The following is a 25852-nucleotide window of genomic DNA, read 5'->3' as shown; positions in this document are numbered from 1 at the left end:
TGATTGTTGTAACTTTGCAGTAAATTTTAAAATTGGAAAGTGATAAGTCCTCCAATTTTTTTTTTCAAGATTGTTTTGGTTACTCTGGGTCCCTTAAATTTCCATATAAATTTTAAGGTCAACTTGTCAATTTCTGTAAAGAAGGCTGTTTGGATTTAATAGGAATTGTGTTGAATCTATAAATTACTTTGAGGCATTTTGCCATCTTAACAATATTAAGTCTTGCAATGCATGAACACAGGATGCTTCCCATTCAATTAGGTCTTTAATTTCTTGCAGCAGTATTTTGTAGTTTTCAGAGTGTGAGGTTTGCATTTCTTTTGTGAAACTTATTTCTAAGTATTATATTCTTTTTGAAGTTATTGTCAATGGAATTATTTTCTTAATTGCATTTTTTGGATTATACACTGCTCTTGTGTAGACATACAATTGATTTTTTTATATTGATCGTAGAGCCTGCAAGCTGGCTGAATTTATTTACTAGTTCTAACAGCTTTTGGTGGATTCCTTGGGATTTTCTATATATATGATCACATCATCTACAGAGATAGTTTTACTTCTTCCTTTACAATCTGATGCCTTTTGTTTTATTTTAATTTTATTTTTTTTGTCTAATTTGCCCTGGTTAGAACCTCCAGTATAACACTGAATAGAAATGGTAAGAGCAGTCATCCCTGATTGTAGAGGGCAGCAATGAGATTTTCCCCTTTAAGGGTTATGAAACATGGACCAAAAGGTGGCTCACCATGAGCAAATTGGAAATGCCAGACATGCCTTGATTTAAGGTAGAGGAGAAAGGATTCAAAGACGTAGGGAGACTGGAATGTTAGAGTGGATTTTTCATTTAAGACTTAATTACCTGCAATGGGAGGGTCCAAAAGATATACCTTTCACCAATACTTTGAGAAAAAAATTTGTGAGGGGAGCTTTGTGATTCCCTCTTCTCTGTAGGTCAGACCTCACAGTGGGAAATGCAGTCACTGAACTGGGAAACCTAAATGCAATGGAAGAAATTGGATCCTGGGGTGGCAGGGTCCAAGTGAAGACACTCAGGCACCGAAGACAATGGCGTTGTTACCATGATGAACAGCAGTCAAAGCAACAATCAGAATAGTCTGACTTGTACAGAGTTTTGGTGCTGGCTAATTACTCATGGTGTTCCTAGAAGTCAAAGAGATAGAAAGGCTACTTATTCTTGATCTGTATAAGCAGAATGTTTCTAAGTCAAGTGAACAAAAGTCTAACCTGAATCATAAAACACAGTCATGGTCCTTCAGTCGATTCCCAGACTTGAGCCAGTTTACAGACCTGAACTCCTTGGATGAAGGGGAAGTCAAGTCCCCTTGAAGAAAAATCTCAGTACTATCAAGTACTTGTATCTTGTATCTACCAAAAATTTATAGAGCTGACCCTTAAACAATGTGGAGGTTAGGGGTGCTGACCCTCCATGCCGTCAAAAATCTGAGTCTAACTTTACAGTTAGCTCTCCATATTCACAGTTCCACAGCCATGGATTCAGTGAACCTCGGATTGTGTAGTACTGCGCAGTATGTATTTACTGAAAGAAATCCACGTATAAGTGGAACACATGCAGATCAATCTCATGTTGTTCAAGGATCAGCTGTACTGTTAACCTTTCTCCCAGACTTCCCCTAAAGGAACCTATGACCTTTTACGAAGGTAACTGCATATTGGGGAAAAGGAAATAATCATACCTTTCAGAGCTGAACACTGGCTCCTAACTGACACTAATTCCAAGTGACACAATGTCAGCTGTGGTGCGCCAGAGTTGCGACTTATGGTGGTCTGGTGATCAATGGAGTTTTAGCATAGGTATCTCTCACAGTGGTTCTAGGGGGTTCCTGAACCCATCTGTGGTTATTTCTCCAGTCTGAGAGTGCATAATTGGAATAGACATAAATAGCAGCTGGCAGAACCTTCATGCTAGTTCCTTTTAGCTCTGGGTTTTCCATAGGTGTCCTTTTTCAGGTTGAGAATGTTCTTTTCTATTCCTAGTTAAGCGTTTTTATTATGAAGTGGTGTTCTGTTGTGTTAAATGCTTTTTCAGCAACGATTGAAATGATTATGTGCTTTGTCATTTTTTTATTTGTATAGCATTGATTGATTTTTGGATGTTGAACCAATCTTGCATTCCTGTGATAAATCCCACTTGGTCATGATGTATAGTCTTTTTATATCTTGATCATGATTTATAATCTTTTAAAATGTTGCTCAGTTTGGTTTGCTAGAATTTTGTTGGTTTTTGTGTCTATATTCATAAGAGATAATGGTCTATAGTTTCTTTTTTCTTGTGATGTCTTCATATGGTTTTGGTATCAGGGTAATACGGACCTCATAAAATGAATTGTTTCTTTCTCTTCTATTTTTTGAAAGAGTTTATGAAGTATTGGTGCAAATTCTTTAAATATTTTGTAGAATTAACCAGTGAAGCTATCTGGTTCTGGGCTTTTCTTTGTGTATAATTTCTTTTTAAATTTTTACTAATTAATCTACTATTATATATCTATTCAGATTTTTTGCTTCTTGAGTCACTTTTAGTAGTTTGTATCTTTCTAGGAATTTGTTTCATCTAGATTAATTTGTTGGCATACAATTGTTCATAGTGTATCCTTATAATTTTTTCATTTCTGTAAGGTTGGTAGTTCTGTTCCCTCTTTCATCCTGATTTTAGTCACATGACTCTTCTCCCTTTTTTTGTTAGTTTAGCTAAAGATTTTGTTGATTTTTTTTCAAAGAAAAAATTTTTTCTATTGATTTTCTCTTCCCATTTCATTAATTTCTGCTGTAATCTTTATTATTTATTTCCTTTTGCCTGTTCTAGAGTTAGTGTGCTCTTCTTTTTTCTAGTGTCTTAATGTGGAATATTAGGTTACTGCTGTGAGATTTCCCTCTGCTACAAATTTCCCTCTAAGCTTTATTCACATCCCATAAGTTTTGCTATATTGTACTTTAATTTCATTTCAGGGTATCTTCTGATTCCTTTGTGGACCTATTGGGTGTTTAGGAGTGTGGTTTTTAATATGAACATATTTATAAATTCTCCAAATTTCATTCTTTTGTTGACTTCTAAGTTCATTCTATTGTGGAGATCATCATTTGTATGATTTAAATCCTTTTAAATTTATTGAGGCTTGTTTTATTGCCTAACATATGGTCGATCATGGAGAATCTATGTGCATGTGTGAAGAATGCATATTCTATGACTGTTAGGTAGAGGCTTCTATTAGGTCTAATTGGTTTATAGTATTGTTCAACTCTTCTATTTGTTCATCTTCTGCCTTGTTGTTCTATCCATTATTGAAATTGGAGTATAAAAGTCTCCAAACCTTGTTAAATTGTCTTTCTTCCTTTATTTCTGTGAGTTTTTGTTTCATGTATTTTAGGCTGTTTTTAGGTGAATATATGTTTATAATTGTTATATCTTCCAGATGGATTGACCCTTTTGTCATAAGAAAATGTCTCTCTTTATCTTTATTAACATTTTTATTCTAAAGTCTATTTTGCCTGATATATGTATAGTCAATCCAGCTTTCTTATGTTTACTGTTTGCAAGATGTATCTTATTCTATTCTTTTATTCATAATTATTTGTATTTTTGAATCTAAACTAGGTTTCCTGCAGACATCATATAGTTGGGTGTCGTCTTTTTATTCTGTCTGACAATCTCTGCCTTTTAATTGAAATGTTTAATCCATTCACACTTAATGTTATTATTGAAGTAGTTAGATTTACATCTGCCATATTCCTTTGTTTTCTATGTGCATATTAGTTTTCTAGGGCTGCCATAACAAAGTACAACAAAGTGGGTGGCTTAAACAACAGAAATTTGTTGTTACACAGTTCTGGAGGCTACAAGTCTAAGACCAAGTTGTCAGCAGGGTTGGTTCCTTCTGAGGACTGTGAGAAAAGGATCTGTCCCAGGCCCCTCTTCTTTGCTTGAGGATAGCCATCTTCTCCCTGTGTCTCTATTCATATCATCTCCCCTCTGTGTTTGTGTTTCTATTCATATCATCTCCCCTCTGTGTTTGTGTCCAGATTTCCCATTCTTAAAAGGACACTAGTCATATTGGATTAGGGCTCACCCTAATAACCTCATTTTAAATTGATTACCTGTGTAAAGACCCTATCTCCAAATAGAGTCACATTCTGAGGTACTGGGGGTTATGACTTCAACATGTAAATTTTGTAGAGACACAACTCAACCCATAATAATATTTTGTTCCACTAGTCTTCTTTTACTACTTGCTTTTGCATTAATATTTTCTAGTGTAACATTTCACTATACAGTTGACCTTTGAACAAAACAGGTTTGAACTGCACAAGTCTCCTTAAACACAGATTTTTTTTTCAATAGTGAATACTACAGTACTACACAATCCATAGTTGGATGAATCTGCAGACACAGAACTGCAGATACAGAGAATCTGCAGATACACAGGGACAACTATAAGTTATATGCAGATTTTCAACTGTGTAGAGGGTTGGAGTAGCTAACCATTGTGCTGTTAAAGGGTCAACTATATATTTTTTGAGTTATTCTCTTAGTGTTTACTCTATGAATTACCATACACATCTTAATTTTCAGATTCTACTTCAGGTTTACCAACTTTATTCCAGTGAAATATAGAAAAGTTGCTCCTTTTAGTTCTATAGTCTCTTCTCCCCTTCTGTGTGATTATTGTGTGTGTGTGTGTGTGTGTGTGTATCTCACAAACCCAACAACACATTCTTGTAATTATTACTTTATATAATTTTACGTGTTTTAAGGAGGTAAGAGAAGAAAAAAGAGCAAGCATACTTCCAGAGTTTGTTATAGTAACTGTCTTATTTGCCATTTCTCGTTCTCTTCATTTGTTCCTATGTCTTTTAGTTAGCATATGATGTTATTTCCTTACTACGATATAGCCTTGCTCCCACCCACCTCCTTTTTGCTGTTATGATCAAGTATATTAATTTCCATTATATAGTCCCCCAAATACAATTATATACATATTGCTTTATACAACTGCTTTCTAAATAAGAGAAAGGAGAAGAAATACACACTTATACTGTCTTCTATAATTACATAATTACCTCTATCAGTGCTCTTTGGTTTTTTTCACATAGACTTAAGTTACTATTTGCAGCCACTTGATTTTATCTTGGAGAACTCTTTCTTTAGTATTTCTTGTAAGATACTCTGATAGCAATAAACTCTCAGTTTTATTTATCTGGGTATGTCTGATTTTTGTCTTTATATTTGAAAGATTGTTTTACTGGATTTAAGTTTCTTAATTGTCCATTTATTAAAAATTTTAGCACTTTGAATATGTCATCCCACTGCCAGTCTCACTGTTTCTAGGGAGAAGTCAGCTATTAATCTTTTTGGGATTCCTTTGTACATGATGAATCCATTTTCTTACTGCTTTCAAGATTTTCTATCTGTCTTTATCTTTCAGTGCTTCAATTATGAAGTGTCTGGCTGTGGATCTCATTGCCTGTATCCTCCTTGGAATATGTTGAACTTCTACGTATAGATTACTGTTTTTCATCAAATTTTGGGAATTTTCAGCTATTATTGAATTTTTTTTCTACTTCCGTCTCTTTCCTCTCATTTTGCATCCACATTCTGTATATGTTAGTGCTCTTAATGATGTCTCACATTTCTCTGAGCCATTGTTAATTTTTCATCATTTTTTTAATCTCTCTGTTATTTGGATTCTGCAACCTGTATCAAACTGTCTTCAAGATCATTGATTCTTTCTTTGCCAGTTCAAAATCACTGTTGAGTCCCTTTAGTGGATTTTTCATTTCAGTTACTGTATTTTCAGCTCTAGAATTTGCATTGTGCTCATTTTTTAGAGTTTCTATCACTTTGTTATTATTCTTTATTTGATGAGACATTGTCATCATACCTTCCTTTACTTTTTTTTTATACATCTTTATTGGAGTATAATTGCTTCACCATGCTATGTTAGTTGCTCTTGTACAACAAAGTGAGTCAGTCATATGCATACATGTATCCCCATATCACCTATCTCCCTCCCTCCCAGCCTCCCTACGCCACCCCTCTAGGTCATCGCAAAGCACTGAGCTGATCTCCCTGTGCTATGCTGCTGCTTCCCATTAGCTATCTATTTTACATGTGGTAGTGTATATATGTTGATGTTACTCTCACTTCGCCCCAGCTTCCCCCTCCCCTCCCCGTGTCCTCAAGTACATTCTCTCTGTCTGTGTCTTTATTCCTGCCCTACCACTAGGTGCATCAGTACCATTCTTTTTTAATTCCATATATATGCGTTAGCATACAGTATTTGTTTTTCTCTTTCTGATTGACTTCACTCTGTATGACGGACTCTAGGCCCATCCACCTCACTACAAATAACTCAACTTTGTTTCTTTTTATAGCTGAGTAATATTCCATTGTATATATGTGCTACATCTTCTTTATCCATTCATCTGTCAATGGACATTTAGGTTGCTTCCATGTCCTGGCAAATGTAAACAGTGCTGCAATGAACATTGTGGTACATGTCTCTTTTTGAATTGTGGTTTTCTCAGGGTATATGCCCAGTAGTGGGATTGCTGGATCATATGGGAGTTCTATTTTTAGTTTTTGAAGGAACCTCCATACTGTTCTCCATAGTGGTTGTATCAATTTACATTCCCACCAACAATGCAGGAGGGTTCCCTTTTCTCCACACCTTCTCCAGCATTTATTGTTTCTAGACTTTTTGATAATGGCCATTCTGACTGGTATGAGGTGATACCTCATTGTAGTTTTGATTTGCATTTCTCTAATAATTAGTGATGTTGAGCATCTTTTCACGTGCCTCTTGGTCATCTGTATGTCTTATTTGGGGAAGTGTCCGGCCATTTTTTAATTGGGTTGTTTGTTTTTTTGATATTGAGCTCCATGAGCTGTTTGTATATTTTGAAGATTAATCCTTTGTCCGTTGTTTCGTTTGCAAATATTTTCTCCCATTCTGAAGGTTATCTTTTTGTCTTGTTTATGGTTTCCTTTGCTGTGCAAAAGCTTTTAAGTTTAATTAGGTCCCATTTGTTTATTTTTGTTTTCATTTTCATTACTCAAGGAGGTGGGTCAAAAAAGATCTTCCTGTGGTTTATGTCAAAGAGTGTTTTTCCTTTGTTTTCCTCTAAGAGTTTTATGGTGTCCGGTCTTATATTTAATCCATTTTGAGTTCATTTTTGTGTATGGTGTTAGGGAGTGTTCTAATTTCATTCTTTTACATGTAGCTGTCCAGTTTTCCCAGCACCACTTATTGAAGAGGCTGTCTTTTCTCCACTGTATGTTCTTGCCTCCTTTGTCGTAAATTAGGTGACCATATGTGCATGGGTTTATCTCTGGGCTTTCTATCCTGTACCATTGATCTATATTTCTGTTTTTGTGCCAGTACCATACTGTCTTGATTACTGTAGCTTTGTAGTAGAGTCTGAAGTCAGGGAGCCTGATACCTCCAGCTCCGTTTTTCTTTCTCAAGATTGCTTTGGTTATCCGGGCTCTTTTGTGTTTCCATACAGATTGTAAAATTTTTTGTTCTAATTCTGTGAAGAATGCCATTGGTAATTTGACAGGGATTGCATTGAATCTGTAGATTGCTTTGAGTAGTATAGTAATTTTCACAATATTGATTCTTCCAGTCCAAGAACATGGTATATTTCTCCATCTGTTTATGTCATCTTTGATTTCTTTCATCAGTGTTTTATAGTTTTCAGAGTACAAGTCTTTCGTCTCCTTAGGTAGGTTTATTCCTAGGTATTTTATTCTTTTTGTTGCCATGGTAAATGTGATTGTCTCCTTAATTTCTCTTTCTGATTTTTCGTTGTTAGTGTATAGGGATGCCAGAGATTTCTGTGCATTAATTTTGTATCCTTCAACCTTACCAAATTCATTGATTAGTTCTAGTAGTTTTCTGGTGACATCTTTAGGATTTTCTATGTATAGTATCATGTCCTCTGCAAACAGTGACAGTTTTACTTCTTCTTTTCCAATTTGTATTCCTTTTATTTCATTTTCTCCTCTGATTGCCATGGCTGGGACTTCCAAAACTGTTGAATAAGAGTGGTGAGAGTGGACTTCCTTGTCTTGTTCCTGTTCTTAGTGGAAATGCTTCCAGTTTTTCACCATTAAATATGATGTTTGCTGTGGGATTGTCATATATGGCCTTTATCATGTTGAGTAAGTTCCCTCTATGCCCATTTTCCAGAGAGTTTTTATCATAAATGGGTGTTGAATTTTTTTCAAAAGCTTTTTCTGCATCTATTGAGATGATCATATGGTTTTTATTCCTTAATTTGTTATATGGGATATCACATTGATTGATTTGCATATATTGAAGAATCCTTGCATCCCTGGGATAAATCCAACTTGATTATGGTGTATGATCCTTTTAATATGTTGTTGGATTCTGTTTGCTAGTATTCTGTTCAGAATTTTTGCATCTATGTTCACTGGTGATATTGGTGTATATTTTTTTTTGTGATATCTTTTTTTGGTTTTGGTATCAGGTTGATGGTGGCTTTGTAGAACTAATTTGAGAGTGTTCCTCCTTCTGCAATCATTTGCAAGAGTTTGAGAAGGATGGGTGTTAGCTCTTCTCTAAATGTTTGATAGAATTTGCCTGTGAAGCCATCTAGTCCTGGACTTTTGTTTGTTGGAAGATTTTTAATTACAGTTTCAATTTCATTGCTTGTGATAGGTCTGTTTATGTTTTCTAATTCTTCCTGGTTCAGTCTTGGGAAATTGTACCTTTCCAAGAATTTGTCCATTTCTTCGTGGTTGTCCAGTTTATTGGCATATAGTTGTCTGTAGTAGTCTCCTATAATTCTTTGTATTTCAGCTGTATCAGTTGTGATTTCTCCTTTTTCATTTCTAATTTTATTGATTTGCATCCTCTCCCTTTTTTTCTTGATGAGTCTGGCTAAGGGTTTATCAATTTTGTTTATCTCCTCAAAGAACCAACTTTTAGATTTATTGATCTTTGCTATTGTTTTCTTCGTTTCTATTTCATTTATTTCTGCTCTGATATTTATGATTTCTTTCCTTCTACTGACTTTGGGTTTTCATTGTTCTTCTTTTTCTGGTTGTTTTAGCTGTAGGGTTAGATTGTTTATTTGAGATTTTTCTTGTTTCTTGAGGTGAAATTGAATTGCTATAAACTTCCCTCTTAGAACTGCTTTTGCTGCGGCCCATAGGTTTTGAGTTGTCATATTTTCATTGTCATTTGTTTGTATGTATTGTTTAATTTCTTCTTTGATTCCTTCAGTGATCTCTTGGTTATTTAGTAGCACATAGTTTTGTTTTCTTTTCCTGTAATTGATTTCCAATCTCATAGTGTTGTGGTCAGAAAAGATGCTTGATATGATTTCAATTTTCTTAAATTTACTGAGGCTTTATTTGTGATTCAAGATGTGATCTTTCCTGGAGAATGTTCCTTGTGCACTTGAGAAGAAAGGGTATTCTGCCTCTTTTGGGTGGAATGTTCTATAAATATCAATTAAATCTATCTGGTCTATTGTGTCATTTAAAGCTTGTGTTTCCTTATTTATTTTCTGTTTGGATGATTTATCCATTCATGGAAGTGGAGTGTTAAAGTCCCCTACTATTATTGTGTTACTGTCGATTTTCCCTTTCATGGTTGTTAGCATTTGCTTTATGTATTGAGGTGCTCCTATGTTGGGTGCATGAGCATTTATAACTGTTTTATCTTCTTCTTGGATTGATCCCTTGATCATTATGTAGTGTGCTCCCTTATGTCTTGTAACAGTCTTTATTTTAAAGTCTATTTTATCTGATATGAGTATTGCTACTTCAGCTTTCTTTTGATTTCCATTTACATGGAATATCTTTTTCCATCCCTTCACTTTCAGTCTGTATGTGTCCCTAAGTCTGAAGTGGGTCGCTTGTAGACAGCATATATATGGGTCTTGTTTTTGTATCCATTCAGCCAGTCTGTGTCTTTAGCTGGGGTATTTAACCCATTTACATTCAAGGTTATTATCGATATGTATGTTCCTATTACCATTTTCTTAATTTTTTTGAGTTTGTTATTGTGGGTCTTTTTCTTCTTTTGTGTTTCCCACCTAGAGAAGTTTCTTTAGCATTTGTTGTAAAGCTGGTTTGGTGATGCTGAATTCTCTTAGCTTTTGCTTGTCTGAAAATCTTTTGATTTCTCTGTTGAATCTGAAGGAGATCCTTGCTGGGTAGAGTAATCTTGCTTGCATGTTTTTCTCTTTCATCACTTTAAGTATATCCTGTCACTCCCTGTGGCCTGCAGAGTTTCCACTGAAAAATCAGCTGATAACCTTAGGGGATTCCTTTGTATGTTATTTTTTGTTTTTCCCTTGCTGCTTTTAATATTTTTTCTTTGAATTTTAGTTTTGTTAGTTTGATTAATATGTATCTTGGTGTGTTTCTCCTAGGGTTCATCCTGTATGGGACTCTCTGCACTTTCTGGACTTGGGTGACTGTTTCCTTTCCCATGTTAGGGAAGTTTTTGACTCTAATCTCTTCAAATATTTTCTCAAACCTTTCATTTTTCTCTTCCTCTTCTGGGACCCCTATACTTCGAATGTTGATGCATTTAGCATTGTCCCAGAGGTCTCTGAGTTTGTATTCAATTCTTTTCATTCTTTTTTTTCTTTATTCTGCTCCTTGGTAGTTATTTCCACCATTTTGTCTTCCAGCTCACTTATTCATTCTTCTGCTTCAGTTATTCTGTTATTGATTCCTTCTAGTGTATCTTTCACCTCAGTTATTGTGTTGTTTATCTCTGTTTGTTTGTTCTTCAGTTCTTGTAGGTCTTTGTTAAACATTTCTTGTATTTTTTCAATCCGTGTCTCCATTCTATTTCCGAGATTCTGGATCATCTTTACTATCATTACTCTGAAATCTTTTTTGAGTAGATTGGCTATTTCCTCTTCATTTATTTGGTCTTGTAGGTTTTTACCTTGCTCCTTCATCTGTGACATATTTTTTTGTTGTCTGATTTTTTTTTTTTTAATGAGTGGGATTGTGGTCCTGTCTTACTGGTTGTTTGGCCTGAGGCTTCCAACATTGGAGTTTGTAGGTTATTGGGTAGAGCTGGGTCTTGGTGCTGAGATGAGGACCTCCAGGAGACTTCACTCCCATGTATATTCCCTGGCGTGTGAGGTTCTCTGTTAGTCCAGTGGTTTGGACTCAGAGTTCCTCCTGCAGGAGCTTTGGCCCACCCCCTGGCTCATGAACCAAGATCCTGCAAGCCACGTGGTGTGGCAAAAAAAAAAAAAAAAAGAAAGAAAAAAGGGAGAACAATAACAAAGAATAAAAAATAAAATTAGACTAGGAAACTAACTGATATGTTAGAAAGAATATAAAAATAAAAATATAGATGAAACAACAACCAGAAGGTAAAATAGAACCACAATAGTAAAAAAAAAAAAAAGGAGAAAAAATTTTTTTAAAAGGTAGAAAAAGTCTTCGCTGTGGAGGGTGTGGCTTATGCAGTGGTGGGGTTTAGGTGGTGGGTGGGGCCTATGCTTAGTACCCACCGGGCTGGAAAAGGCCCTGGGGTGGGTGTGGGGTGGGGCCTAGTGTCAACGGAACAGAAGGGGCCCAGGTGTGCCTCTGGTCTCAGAGAGTCGGGGACCCAGCAGGTTTCCCTGGGCCTGAGCAGGCAGAGCAAATGCCCTCTGCTCCTCTCTCGCTCCTCTAGTCCTGGAGGGCCCCTCCCACCTGCCTCTCCTGCTCTTCCCCAGCCTCCTTCCTATGTTCCCAGGACCAATGTGGCCCAGAAGGGGACCTTGGAGGGCGGGGGACCTGGCCTGGGAGCTCAGCAGTCTTCCCAGGCCGATTGGGCAGGGGAAATGCTCAGTGCACTGCCCCCAGTCTGAGCCCCCGAGGGTCCCTCCAGGTGTGGGAACCCCTCCCCCCTCCCAGCCACCTCTCAGGCGCACCAGTCCTGTCTGGCCTCCACCTCTCCTACCCCCTCAGTTCCCCCACGTCTTACCAGTTCGCTTGGGGGGTTCCTCCCATCTCCTTGGGTGTCGAGGTTTCCCACCAGCGTCCAGCAGGTGCCCTAGTTGTCCCTTGCTTTACTTTTTAATGCATGGTTTCTTTTAGTTCTTTGAACATATTATGATGGATGTTGTGTAGTCTATTAAGTCAGACATCTGGGCCATCTTAGAGGTGGTTTCTCCTCCTCCACTCCCCCAGCTGCCATATATTGGTCATACTATCCTGCTTCTTTACATTTCTCCTTTTTTTTTTCCCCCCTGAAAACAACATTTTTTATAATATATTGTAGTAACTCTGGATCTGATTTCTCTTCCCCCAGCCTTCTTGTTGCTATTTCTTTGCTTATTTGTTTAGTAACTTGGCTGGAGTATTTTAGTGATATCCATGTTTCATGCATTGTGAAGTCTCTGATGTCATTCTTAAGAGGAGGCAGGCTAGGCATGGGCACAGTTGCTCTGGGATGACTGGTTTTAGTAGGGCTCTCTTTGTCTATTTTTCTGATCTCTCTGTTAAGCTGTTTGTCTCTGTTGGTATTACATCCAGCTGTTAGGCTCCACTAATTCCTGGTTGATCTTTGTTATTGATAATGTCCTAGTACATACATTGCTCCACAGTCTGATACAATTAAATTTGGACCTCTTCATAGGGCCAGTATTTCAGGTGTTTTTTGACTCCAGGACTGCTCATCTTAGCAGTTCTCGCTTTACCTCGTTTCCTCTGGTAATCCAGCTGGCCTGTGGTTTTTCTTCTTGCTTTCATGGAGCTACCAACCTCCTCTGAATTGCTTACCACCAGAACCTCCATTGTTCTTTGAGAATGCACTTAGGATTGAGCTTCTCCACATTCTGTTCCAAATCAATTCAAATTCATATTCTTTTGGCCTGCCTCTCCCTCTAAGCAAAATATCAGAGCCACTGCTTTGGATCTGAGAGCAGGGACAATGACCCTCTTCTCTTAGAGTACCATTCCAGCTCTAATGAGGAGGGCAATGGGAAGGGGCGGTAGCCTCTGGTCCTCTCAGCTTTCTTCTCCCAGTGTGAAATATTCTCCCTATGAGCAAACTGTGGTGAGGGTCATTGGCCCCAGTATTATCAGCCCTCTTTGCCTGGGATGGAACCAGTGGGGCTACAAAAGGAGCTGGACGGAAGAAGGGAGCCCCTGACCTCATGACCACACTTGTCTAAAAATTAGCCTTTGCAGCAGGTGGCTAGGGGAGGGTGAGAAGTGTTGGCAGCCTGTCGATCCCAGAGAGATACTCTAGTGCTTGACAGGTAGCTTGGTATAGAGGGAGCCCCCTCTGAAATGGAGTTTCCATTGTGCTGAGCCGTGGGGGAGGAGCAAGGGAGGGACTAGATCCTGACTCAAGTGACATAGGTGCTCACTGTTCTGTCCAAGTTTTATTAGATTTCCTTAAATAAGTGTTTCCTCAATTTCTGTATTTCCTTGGGCATTTTACAGAGATTTTAAAATTGTTATTGTTCTTTAGAATAATTTTGACCAATTAAGGTTGTTTTTTGGGGGAGTTAGTTTGCAGAACTCTTCATATTGCCATTCCAGAAGTCTTAATTATCTTTAGATGAAACTTAACTGATTAGGGTAGAGGAAATAAATTGGTGTAAATACAAAGAGTTAGAACAAACCTGAAGTCTAACTAATTTGTATATTAGTAGTAATTATTATTTACAGATTATTTGTAGCTCATTAACTGCAAACTTGCTTCATTTGTGTTGTAACCCATTAATCAAAAAAATATGTTGAGTGATGAGACTCTAATGTGGTTTGACTTTTAAAATAAATTACAAGATTTGGATATCAAATTCCAGTGGAGCATTAAATAAGCACTTTAGAGGATTGAGGAATTGGTGATTATATACATTTTCTATAATGCAAATACTTTAGTATCTTAAATGTCAGCGTGCTTATCTACCCAGAGTCTGGGTAGGTTTTAATATGTCTGCTCTACACCATATCTCATGTTTGCCGAACTGGCACAGTAAGAAATTATTTTACCTTATAGAACACATAATCTCTGATTTAATTAGCCAAGAAATATTTATAGAGTATCTACTGCCTCAAAAGTCACTGTGCTACAAGATACAGCAAACTCCACAAATGTAGTCTAAGATACCTGTCTCCAAGAAACTAATTACTGAGCTGGTAAGGTATTCTCTAAACACAAGAAAAAATAATTTCTAACTCAAGATAGCAGAGTTCAATGACAGATGAGTGGTACTGAGGGATTTAGAGGATGGTCAGGCCCTTTAGGGTTAAAGTCATATAGTTTAGTTAAAACAGTGGCTTAGGGCTTCCCTGGTGGCACAGTGGTTGGGAGTCCGCCTGCCGATGCAGGGGGCACGGGTTCGTGCCCCGGTCCCGGAGGATCCCACGTGCCGTGCAGTGGCTGGGCCCGTGAGCCATGGCTGCTGAGCCTGTGCGTCTAGAGCCTGTGCTCCGCAACGGGAGAGGCCACAACAGTGAGAGGCCTGCGTACCGCAAAAAAAACAAAACAAAACAGTGGCTTAAGACAATAGCATTTTTTCCCTCTTCCTCATAAATCTTCAATTTGGGCAAGACTCCTGGGAAAGGCTTGTCTCTACTCCATGTAGTGTTAGCTGGGGAGTACCTGGTGGGTAATAATGATTAGCAGAGGGCTGGAGGATTTGCTTCCAAGATGGTGCCCTCATGTGACTAGTGAGATGGTGCTGGCTTTTCAAGGTGCTGAGATGGTGCTGAGAGCCAGAGATCTTGGTTTCTCTCCTGGAAAGTTCTAAAGAGGGAGCAAGGAAAATGAGGACTTAAAGAGGTCATTGCAGTCACCTACATTAGAATCCAAGAATACTAGAATTTGGGGGAAAGAAATCAAATTGCAAACAGCTGAGGAAATAGAATTGAAGCAGGTTCATCTCTAGTCCAGAATGTAAATGCTAAAAGGCAACAGAGAGATTCATTGGTAACCAGAGAGACAGTTCAATCAAATAAAGGCTTTCTTTTAAGCTCAGAGAGATCATTTATCATAGAAAGCTGAAGAGAAAGAAGAACATTCAGTATGTAGCCTGCATTAGACTGGGTTTCTAATAGTACTGCATCTGAATACTACCTAAGGAATTTCTTGTACTCTTTTGGGGTCTTGATTTGTTGAGATGCTTCTGTGCCTCCAAGAAAAGAGTCTGATTTTTACAGCAGTCCATCTTGAAATAACCTGAATCCAGTACTTCCAGAAGAGAGTAAGGGGTTCTCTATTCCTCTCTCCTTGGAGAATAAATAGTTCCCTTTGGAGATTAAGAGAAGGCTGAGTACTTCTTGGCCTCAAGCAAAATAGAATGTGGCTGAAGGGACAAGCAAAAGTATAACACTGAGTGGAAATTTGCATTGAAATTGCAATAATGTTCTCCAAAGAACTATGTGACTTTATTCATAATCACTTGTTGGGTAGTCATAGCTACCTGAGACTGGAAAGCCCCTAGAGGACCCTGATGATAATTTGCCTATTTACTGGCAAGAGGTCTCATTGCTAGGAGAGATGGCTAGAAGGCAGCTTAAGCGACCTACAAGTGGGAGCCACCACTTCTAAGAGCAACTGCTGATGCTGAGAGTTCCTGCTACAGAAGGCTCCAGGGTGTACTATTCAGTGGGGACCAACTTCAGTGCCTGATAGTTGGCATTGATGGGAACAGGCTCAACTGGGCTTTTCCTAAGGACACCACTAATTTGGCTGGTGCTGTCAATAGATACTGCTGTGAGCCACTGAGAGAAAACTCTCCAGGGAGCTGAATTTAGATTCAAAAATTGGGAGCATCCTTTGCAGGCCAGTGGTAAGCATTGGTCTTAACATTGGTGGGAAGAGCAGATAGTATGGTTGAAAGAGCAATGAGCCTTGGAGCCTATTAGAGTTGGGTTTGTATCCTCGCTCTGATACCTACTTTTGTGTCCATTGATGATTTGTCTCAGTTTCCTTGTCACCAACATTTAGAAAAATCATGTCAGGATGTTATAGAGAGGGCTGAATGAGATGAGATAATACAGGCGACACCACTGGTGCATGGTGTGTTCTCACATTGTGACAGCCAGCAGTGTTCTTTCCGATCTGAACCCCACGTGAGATGCAAAGCATGAAGCTCTAAGGCGCCCAGCCAGTTACTGAATCCTTGAATGATAACTTGTTTCTTGTACTCCTATGGAAATAATCTAGGAGAGTATTGTTTGGGAAATTTGTTAAATAAAGTATGAGAAGCAGGCCCTGTGCCTGTGAGAGCTAGCACTCTATTATAAGGAGGTGGACTTGGGATTGATCCTAGAAATTTCATGTGCTATAGAAGCCACCATACCCATTCTATTTTTCTTTCCTTCCTTCCTTCCTTCCTTCCTTCCTTCCTTCCTTCCTTCCTTCCTTCCTTCCTTCCTTTCTCTCTCTCTCTCCCTTCCTTCATTCCTCCCTCCCTCCCTTCCTCTCTTTCTCCCTCCCTCCCTCCCTCTCTTGCTCCCTCCCTCCCTCTCCCTCCCTTCCTCTTTCTTGCTTCCTCCCTCCCTCTTTCTCACTCCCTCCCTCTCTTTCTCTCTCTTGCTCCCTCCCTTCCTCCCTCCCTCCCTCCCTTCCTCTCTCACTTCCTTCCTCCCTCCCTTCCTTCCTCTCTCTCCCTCCCTCCCTCCCTTCCTCTCTCTCTCCCTCCCTCCCTCCCTTCCTCTCTTTCTCACTCCCTCCCTTCCTCCCTCCCTTCCTCTCTCTCTCTCTCTCTCCCTCCCTCCCGCCCTCACCCCCTTTCCTTCTTTCTTTCTTTATTCCTGTGTTGGGTCTTCGCTGCTGTGCATGGTCTTTCTATAGTTGCGGTGAGTGGGGGCCACTGCTTGTTGTGGTGCACAGGCCTCCCATTGCGGTGGCCTCTCTTTGTGGCACAGCACGGGTTCTAGGCACATGGGCTTCAGTAGTTGCAGCATGCAGGCTCTGTAGTTGTGGCTCACGGGCTCTAGAGTGCAGGCTCTGTAGTTGTGGTGCATGGGCTTAGTTGCTCCGTGGCATGTGGGATCTTCCCAGACCAGGGCTCAAATCCATGTCCCCTGCATTGGCAGGCAGATTCTTAACCAATGCTCCACCACGGAAGTCCTCTGTGTATTTCTAATGATGACTTCAGGGCAATTATCATTAAACTGTTGAAAGAATTACAGTCGCAAAGGATTTTGTTTCTGGAAAATGTTTTTAACATAAGCCTCCTTCAACTCATGTATAAAAGATGCAGGCCAAATTTCTCCTTTAAAAATCTACTGCTTGATTAATTTCCCCTTGCCCCAGTTGTGTAATAGCTAGATGATTTGGGTATCACTTTACAATTCAAAATCTGAGCCTTCCAAAGATGCTTCTTGATTTGATGTTCTAGGTGGCTAAGAAATGGACATTAAGTGATAGCTCGTAGCTTCCTTCAACAGGGTGGAGAATGTCAATATGCACCTAAAATTTAAGACTCATATTTTTCTGATTATAGCTACAGATCATGTGACAGTGGCAAGTAACTCATTCTTACACATATCCAATGCTCAATTAAGTCAGGGCTCAAAGCTGATTGGTGCCTCTGTGACTGGCATTTCAGAGGTGTATTAGTTTCGGTCCTATATTGCCTTTCTCTTTTAACTCCAGCCTCAAAGGAATTTAAACAATTTAGCTGGTGGGTAAAGGGAAAGTAATTACTCACTTTATATATAATCATTTACACATTCAGAACCCCCAAAATGTGCCAGTTTTTCACAACTCGAATTTTGCACATAATTCATTTTCTAAAGATAAAATGACACATTTCAAAAAATACTGCAAAAATTATGGATGTGAGCATTTGAAACATTGTTATATAATAAATATCCATAAAGTTCCTACAAGTACTGCTATTTTTGGTGTAGCATCAAATCACTGATCCACCAAGGCACAGCTTTGCACATAATGAAATATTTTCATCTAGTGCTTGGTACAGATAAAAATACTTTACAATTAAAATGTTTTTCACATATACTGCATTGTTAATACACTCAAGCTCAGTGAATTAGATTCAGATATTTGTTTTGCAAATATTTATTGAGTCCATTTTGTGCCAAGCCTTGAACTAGCACTGCATTTTAAAAGGTCTCATTATATCTGGATGTACAAACAATAAATTTTAGACACATACAAAAATAAAATAATTACAGTGTTATACATATTATAAAAGAAATAGTGTGTAGGGATGGTGAATTTTATGAGGTTTTAGACTGAACAGTCAAGGAAGGAGTCCCTAGGATTTAGGTGAAGTGACATTTAAGGTGAGTATGCTGTGTAATATCACAATTACTAAGCATCTCACCTGAGGCCAGGTGGGATGGGATACTGGCATTTGCAAACTTGATAATACTTGAGAGATAAAGTCCAGTGGTAACTATAAGGGCTGTGGAGTTGGCAGGCTCAACCAAACCAACCACTTATTCAGGGAATAATGTGCAACTCAAGAGGCCTCTCTCACAGACTTAAAGAGATCCTACACTACCACAGGCAGAAGGCAGATTGGTCTGAATCAGGCCCAGGACCTGATTGTGAAAAACAAATTACAGAGAAGCCCTAGTATGTAGCCCCACCAAATCTCATACGCTAAAGTCAAGGTTTGATAGGGAATGCATGGGATACTGGGGCATAGAATGGGGACATCTAGATGGAAGAATTGAGTACTCTGGGCCCTCAGAATCCCTTGAACCCTCTGGGCCTTCAGAACTGGTCCATTATTCCTTGCCTAAAAATACTACAAAGGCTTCCCTTGAGGCAGATGCCTTGCAAGTTGGAAACATTTCTTTCTCAAGATTTGTCTCCACCTCCTTCATGACATCCAGGTCAATAACCAGGATCAACTCCCCAAATTGCCCAACTATAAAATAATGTTGTGAAGGATAAAAGAAAACATATATAGGTTTCTTTATATTGCTGCTGTAACCAGTTACCACACATTTTAAAAATTAAATAATACAGTTTACTGTTTTACATTTCTGTAGATCAGAAGTCTGGCAGAGCCTCAGGGGTTAAAATCAAGTTGTCAGGGCTGCAGTCCTTTTAGAGGCTAGAGGGTAGGATCCATTTCCTTGCCTTTTCTAGCTTTTAGAGGCCACTCACATTCCTTGACTCAGGGCCCCTTCCGCCTTCTTCAAAACCAGCAATGGCAGGTTAAGTCCTTCTCACTTCACATCACTCTGATCTTCTCTTGCACTTCCATCTTCTACTTCTTGGACCCTTATTATATTGGGCCCACATAACCCATATAATCTAGGATGATCTCCCTATTTCGCAGTTGGCTGATCAGCAACCTGAATTCCATCTGTAACCTTAATTCCCCTTTGACATATAATGTAGCAAATTCACAGATTCCAGAGATTAGGATGTGGACATTACTAGAAGGTCATTATTCTGCTTACCACAATATGTAGAGATGCTAAGATAAGTTTCAAGTACATAGGAAATGCTCAATAAATGTTTGCTGTTATTTTCTGCCTCTGTTCCTGGGCTTCTGCTTGAAGGTGGAAAAAATCACAACCATGAAAACCAGAGGCATCTCAAACCCAATGCGCTCCCCTGCCATCAGTGATATTTCTCCTTCTACTTACTTCTCTGATGTTCCCAAGCTACCATTTTCCCTCAGCCCTTTCCCCAGTCTCAATGTCCTTACTACCAGCAGATGTGACTTTGTAACCTACTTCAACAAAAACTGAAGCCATCTGGCTTGAACTGTACCATCTTGTGGTGTTCCCACCTCCATGTTTACCTACCTCTGCTCCCATTCTTGGATCTTTCCCTATTGTCTTGGAGGATTAGAGGTACTCATGGTCCACTCTTCTGACCCATACACTTGGCCTCCCATCAGCTTGAGGACATTGCTCCATCCTCTCTTCTCTATACGTTTTAAAAAATTTTACTGAAGTATAGTTGGTATACAATGTTGTGTTAATTTCTGCTGTACAGCAAAGTGACTCAGTTATACATATACATATATATTCTTTTTCATATTCTTTTCCATTATGGCTTATTATAAGGTATTGAATATACTTCCCTGTGCCATACAGTAGGACCCTGTTGTTTACCCATCCTATATATAATAGTTTGTATCTGCTAATCCCAAACTCCTAATCCTTCCCTCCTCCACGCACCCTCTCCCTTGGCAACCACAAGTCTGTTCTCTATGAGTCTGTTTTTGTTTCATAGATATGTTGATTTGTGTCATATTTTAGATCCCACATGTAAGTATATCATATGGTATTTGTCTTTCTCTTTCTGACTTACCTCACTTAGTATGATAATCTCTGTCCATCCATGCTGCTGGAAATGGCATTATTTCATTCTTTTTAATGGCTGAGTAATATTCCATCATACACACACACACACACACACACACACACACACACACACATCTTCTTTATCCATTCATGTTGATGGACATTTAGGCTGTTTCCATGTCTTGGCTATTGTAAGTAGTGCTGTTATGAACATAGGGGTACATATACCCTTTTGAATTGTAGTTTTGTCTGTGTATATGCCCGGGAGTGAGATTTCTGGATCATGTGGCAACTCTATTTTTAGTCTTTTCAGGATTCTCCATACTGTTCTCCATAGTGGCTGCACCAATTTACATTCCCACCAACAGTGTAAGAGGGTTCCCATTTCTCCACACTCTCTCCAGCATTTATTAATTGCAGACTTTTTAAATGATGGCCATTCTGACCAGTGTGAGGTGGTACCTCACTGTAGTTTTGATTTGCATTTCTCTAATAATTAGCAATGATGTCTTCTCTCTACGTTTTCTCTGTATTTTACTGTTGAATATTACCTTCTCCTTGAGTTGCTGTCTATAATTTCTTGCTTTCCACAACAGGCTTCTCTGGCACTATTTTCTCCTGGTTCTATTTCTACCTCTCTCGTCACTTCTTGATCCCCTTCAAAGTCTCCTTTTCCTCCACCTACCCCTTAATCTATGGGATACCCCAGGTCTTGTCTTTGGTCCCTACTGCTCTTATTTCATTGTCATTTTTTCTCCATCTGATAAATGGTGCTCACTTTGTTCATCCTTCTAAGACTCAGCCACTTCAGGAAGCCTTTCTTTGACCTCTCCAATGCCTTTCCTCTGAGTTTCCATAGCACTCATGAGTATCTGCATCTTAGAATTTATATAATATAATGTTGAAATTGTATCTTTGCTGGTCTGTCTTCCCTAATGTACTATAAGCTCCACCTGGATAGAATATTTTAGTCATCTTTCTTTCTCTGGTACCAACTACAGAGGCTGGCACACAATTAACTCTCAATATAAATTTGGTGAGGTTTTGAAAATAAAAATAGAAAAATAATGGTGAATTTATAAGGTCCTGGACTTAATCTTTCTTGTCCACTAGATCTACCTTCTGCTGAAAGGTGTATGTTCTGTTATATTGAACATCCTCTATAAAGTAAAATAACATTTTCTAACAAATATTACTAGTGTCATTCTACTTTGAGTATATACTTAACAAAGCAAAAGAAACTTTTTTAGGCTAGTTATAAATATAAACAATTTGATGTAAAGTAAATTCCAATACTGGTTCTGATTTCTGTATCTAAAATGCTTCCATCGCTTGCTCAACACATCTTTGGAACCCCATTTATGGAAACATTCTCATATTTGCACAGTGTTTATGTGGATCTGAATGGCCACAATATGGGTTTTTGTAATGGATGGCTGATTAAATGCTCTGGAAGTCCAGAAATAAAGTCAGATTTGCACAATACTTACTGTATACAGCCTCCATTCAATAGGTTGTTTCATTGACAATGAAATTTGGTAACTTAGTTCTTAAATTTCCTATTCATGTCAGGAGACCATGGAGGAGTAGACAGCTTTTTAAAATTTCTGACCCTTAGCTCTGCAGTAAAATTATTAAGGTCTCCTGGGATGGTTGCTCTGTTTGACTTGTAAAGGGCATGTTTTATTGGTAGATGACGTGATGCATCCTTATGTAGAGTGTAATTTCCCAAAGTTCTTTGGCATCACAGATGTTACACAAACAAGAGAAGGCACTTGGAATAAATAGCAACATACAAGTGCAGCTTCCTTTGGAGCTTTTCAAATCTGGGAAATACTGAGTCAGGAAAAAAAAGAGTTCAGCAGAATCAGTTTGTGGTTCAACCTATTTACTGGGTCATCCTTTTCTAATCAAGCCATATTGAGCAATCCATCTACACAATACTGGATGGCTTCAAAGAATAGTGGAAACATATTTAGCTCACCATGGAGTAACTCATGTTTTTTTACTTAGCATCGCAGGATGGAAATTGTCCCAGCTTTGTCAGTACAGGAAACACTCAATAAACATTTGATGAAATAAATCCAGGTCAGACTATGTCCCCAGTGCTAGGATAAAAAGTTAAACAAGACACATTCCATGCTGGAGGAGGTCACATTTTGGCAGAAAAATCAAAGAAGCTAACAAAAGGGGATAATAAAATGTGATAGAAGCAAAGTGCTATGGAAGTGTAGTAAAGGGTAAGATTAATTGTTAGGTGGAATCAGAAAAGGTGACATCCTTCAAGCCCCAGTAGGCAGAAAAGCCAGGGGATACGGGAGAGAACAAAGGATGTTTCAGGAAGCATCTATGAGGTCTCAATGAGTGAGAGCATGGAGTATATTCCTGGAACTCTATGTAGTTTGGGCTAAACAAAGATGGTGAAGGGTGAGGGGTGGGAATAAATTAGGTCTGGAACAGCAGGTTGAGGTTGGGTTGTGAAAAGCATCATACATCATGGAGAGGAGTTTGCATTTCATTTTCCCCACTGAAAGCCTCAATTTTTAAAGATTTATGTTGCCTGTACGACTAGGTTTTTCAAAATCTGTTCCTGGGCATGCTAGTTTTACAGAGTGTTAATAGGTGTTAAACCCAAACTCCTATTCAGCTTTTAGTTGAAGGTGGAAAGGTAATTGTCTGGAGCAGATAGTATGGAGCCCACTTGAGAGAGAATTTCCTGAAATGTGTACAGTCTATGAATGTCTTAAACCTAATTAGACTGCACAGCTAGACCCTATAGCTCTGTCTCTTCCTCGAATGGATTTTACCATTCTGCCCTTCAGTGAAGTGAGACTGGCCTGCACTGAGAATTGTAATAGGAAATTATTTGGTGTGACATGTGTGTGTGCTTCCTCTGAAGAGCTGGTTTGTCTTTATCTTAAAGGCAATATGAGTGTTGTAATTGGTTGTGTGTCCTTTTTTGTCATAAACACTAGGAAGCCTAGAGCCAAGTCTGTGGTTCACCTCCACACGAGGGTCCTCAGGGCATGCATTCTTGGGTAATGACTGAACCCAGGATTCTGTTTGACTTCCTACATTCATATTCCTTTTGCTAAAATGCCTTCATCTACTTATTTGATCATTTTGCAAGCATTTTGCAACCGCCCTCTGATCTTTGCGGGGGAAAAATATGAGAAGAAAGAGAGTGAACATATATCGCTTATCACAGTACCTGGCGTACAGTACATATGAAATGAGGTCTTTTTTCTTTTATTATGATTTTTTTTATCAGTCTCACCTACTCCACTGCACCATCCTCCATGTTGACAGAAATGGAAAGGTAGCATAGATGACAGCAATTATTTTCAAATGCTATTTCCATGATCTCAACTCCTTTAAGCACAAAATTAAATGGACAAATATGAGGTGAACAATTACCAACTGCAAGTCCCTAAGCCTTGTGCTGAAAAAGAGACAAGTCAGTAAGTCAAAGAGATGGTAAATGGAGCTTCTAATCTGATGAGGGAGTTACGATAGCACTATGGGCCCTGGGATCCTCATCTGTAAAATGGGAATAATAATACAGCCTAATTTATGGAGTCATTGTAAGGATTCGGACTTTATATCAGTAAAGTGGCAAGAATAATGCCTGGCACAGAAGTACTCAGTTAATATTTATTAATGCTGTAAATTATATTTCATGTGGGCACCCCCAGAATGTACAGTCATTAAGGGATCTAAAAATTCAAACAAGGGGGAAATCACTTCTAGCTGAAGTCATCCAGGAAGGCTTCCCAGAGGAGGTGAGATTTGAACAAGACCTTAAAGGATGGAGAGAATTCAACTAGGCAGAGAGGAGTAAGGGAACACCTCACCCCCCTCAAAACAAAAAGGTAGAGAGGAAGGATATACCCCATCAGGAAGAGACCTCAGGAGAGCAGAGGAATCATGAAGGGGGTTCATGGGTGGCAGGGCTGGCACAGGCCCCCATCCTATTGTATCCTCGTTGTCCACAGAGTCAGCACTAATGCCTTGCCTCGCGATCGGTTCCTCCCCAACTATTCCCCTGAAAGAAAATCCACGCTGTTCTCTGAGAGACACTCGGAGCATCCTTCTGAATCCTTTATCTACCTCGTAGCCAGTAGGAAAATTACTTCAGGGTGTGATAATTACAGGGAGCTCCAGAGACCCTGTCCATTCTCCCTGTAAATTCCTACACATGGACTTAAAAAACGGTGATTCTATTTTGGGCAGTAGAGTGCTTAGGAAGAAAAGTGCAGGAAATGTGAAATGAGAAGGTGGCAGAATTCCCATCTGTGCAGACACTGAAAGACCTCTATTACAGAACTTGAGAGAGAAACTCGGTGAGTTCCCGCACTGATGGCTGGATGCGCTCCAGCGAGGAGGCTTCAGAAGGCCACAGCCAAAATGGCTGCAATGATTTCAGAGACAAGGGTTCAAGGCTCCTTTCCCACATTGATCTGTTTAAAGAGAAGAAAATGTGTTTTTAAAGATGTCCCATAGTCTGGGATTTCTAGAGCCCTTAAGATTTGGAAGGGAGGGAAAAAACCCTATCAGCTCAAAGATGTTAATTTCGATAATTAAGCACAATCCTTACACCAAGGGGAAAAAACCCAATTTTAAACTGCAGCAGTGAACTGTGAATCAACAAAGTATATAGAAGGTTTGACTGATGTGTGCATGCCAATAAGCTTATGCCTATTGGTGACAGAAGCCTTAAAAGCAGAAGGATGAAGATAGCAAGCAAAGAGTGAAATGGCAATTATAGCTATTTATTTATACCCTGACTCATTCTAAAATTATTTCAGCTTGCTGAAATTCAAGTGGCGAAGTCAAACTATCCAAATTAACACCTGCTGACACCACTGAGTATCATATTTAAAGCAAATGCTAAACTCTGTGTGGGAGAGATTTTCCTTTTTTTTTTTTTTTTTTTTTAATTTTCCTTTCTGCCACGAAACACTGCTCTGAGTGGGGAAAAGAGCATCAGTCAAGCTGGAAATTCATGTGAGTCAAACCTACACTCCCCATTTCTGTCACTGTCCTCAATGCCCCAGAGAAACATGTTTCACAAGGGGAGCTTTTCTAAATTAAAATTTTTATTAAAATATGAGAGACAGATACATGCACAAATCATAAACATACAGCTGGATGAAAACTCCACAGCCAGCACCCAGATCAAGAAGCAGACACTACTGGGGTCCCAGATGCCCCTTCTATCAGTTACCCTGTACATTTGAGAGAGAGTATTCTCATGATTTCTAACACCATATATAACTTTTACCTGCTTTTTGAGCTTATATAAATGGAATTACACATCATGTATTTCTGGCTTCCTTCACTCAACATTACGTTTGTGAAATTCATTCACAATATTCAGCCAGTCAGTCTCACTGTTGTATAGGATTTATTTATTTAAAATGCCATGATTTACTTACCCATTCTATGGTTACGAGACATTTGGGTTATTTACAGTTCGGGACTAATCCAGAAAATGCTGCTGTGAACATTCTTGTACATGTCTTGCATATGTTGGGATTATACCCAAGAGTGAAATTTTTACTGGAA

Source organism: Hyperoodon ampullatus (assembly GCF_949752795.1).
Source record: "Hyperoodon ampullatus genome assembly, chromosome: 6".
NCBI lineage: Eukaryota > Metazoa > Chordata > Mammalia > Artiodactyla > Ziphiidae > Hyperoodon > Hyperoodon ampullatus.
Note: the sequence above shows the minus strand (reverse complement) of the source record.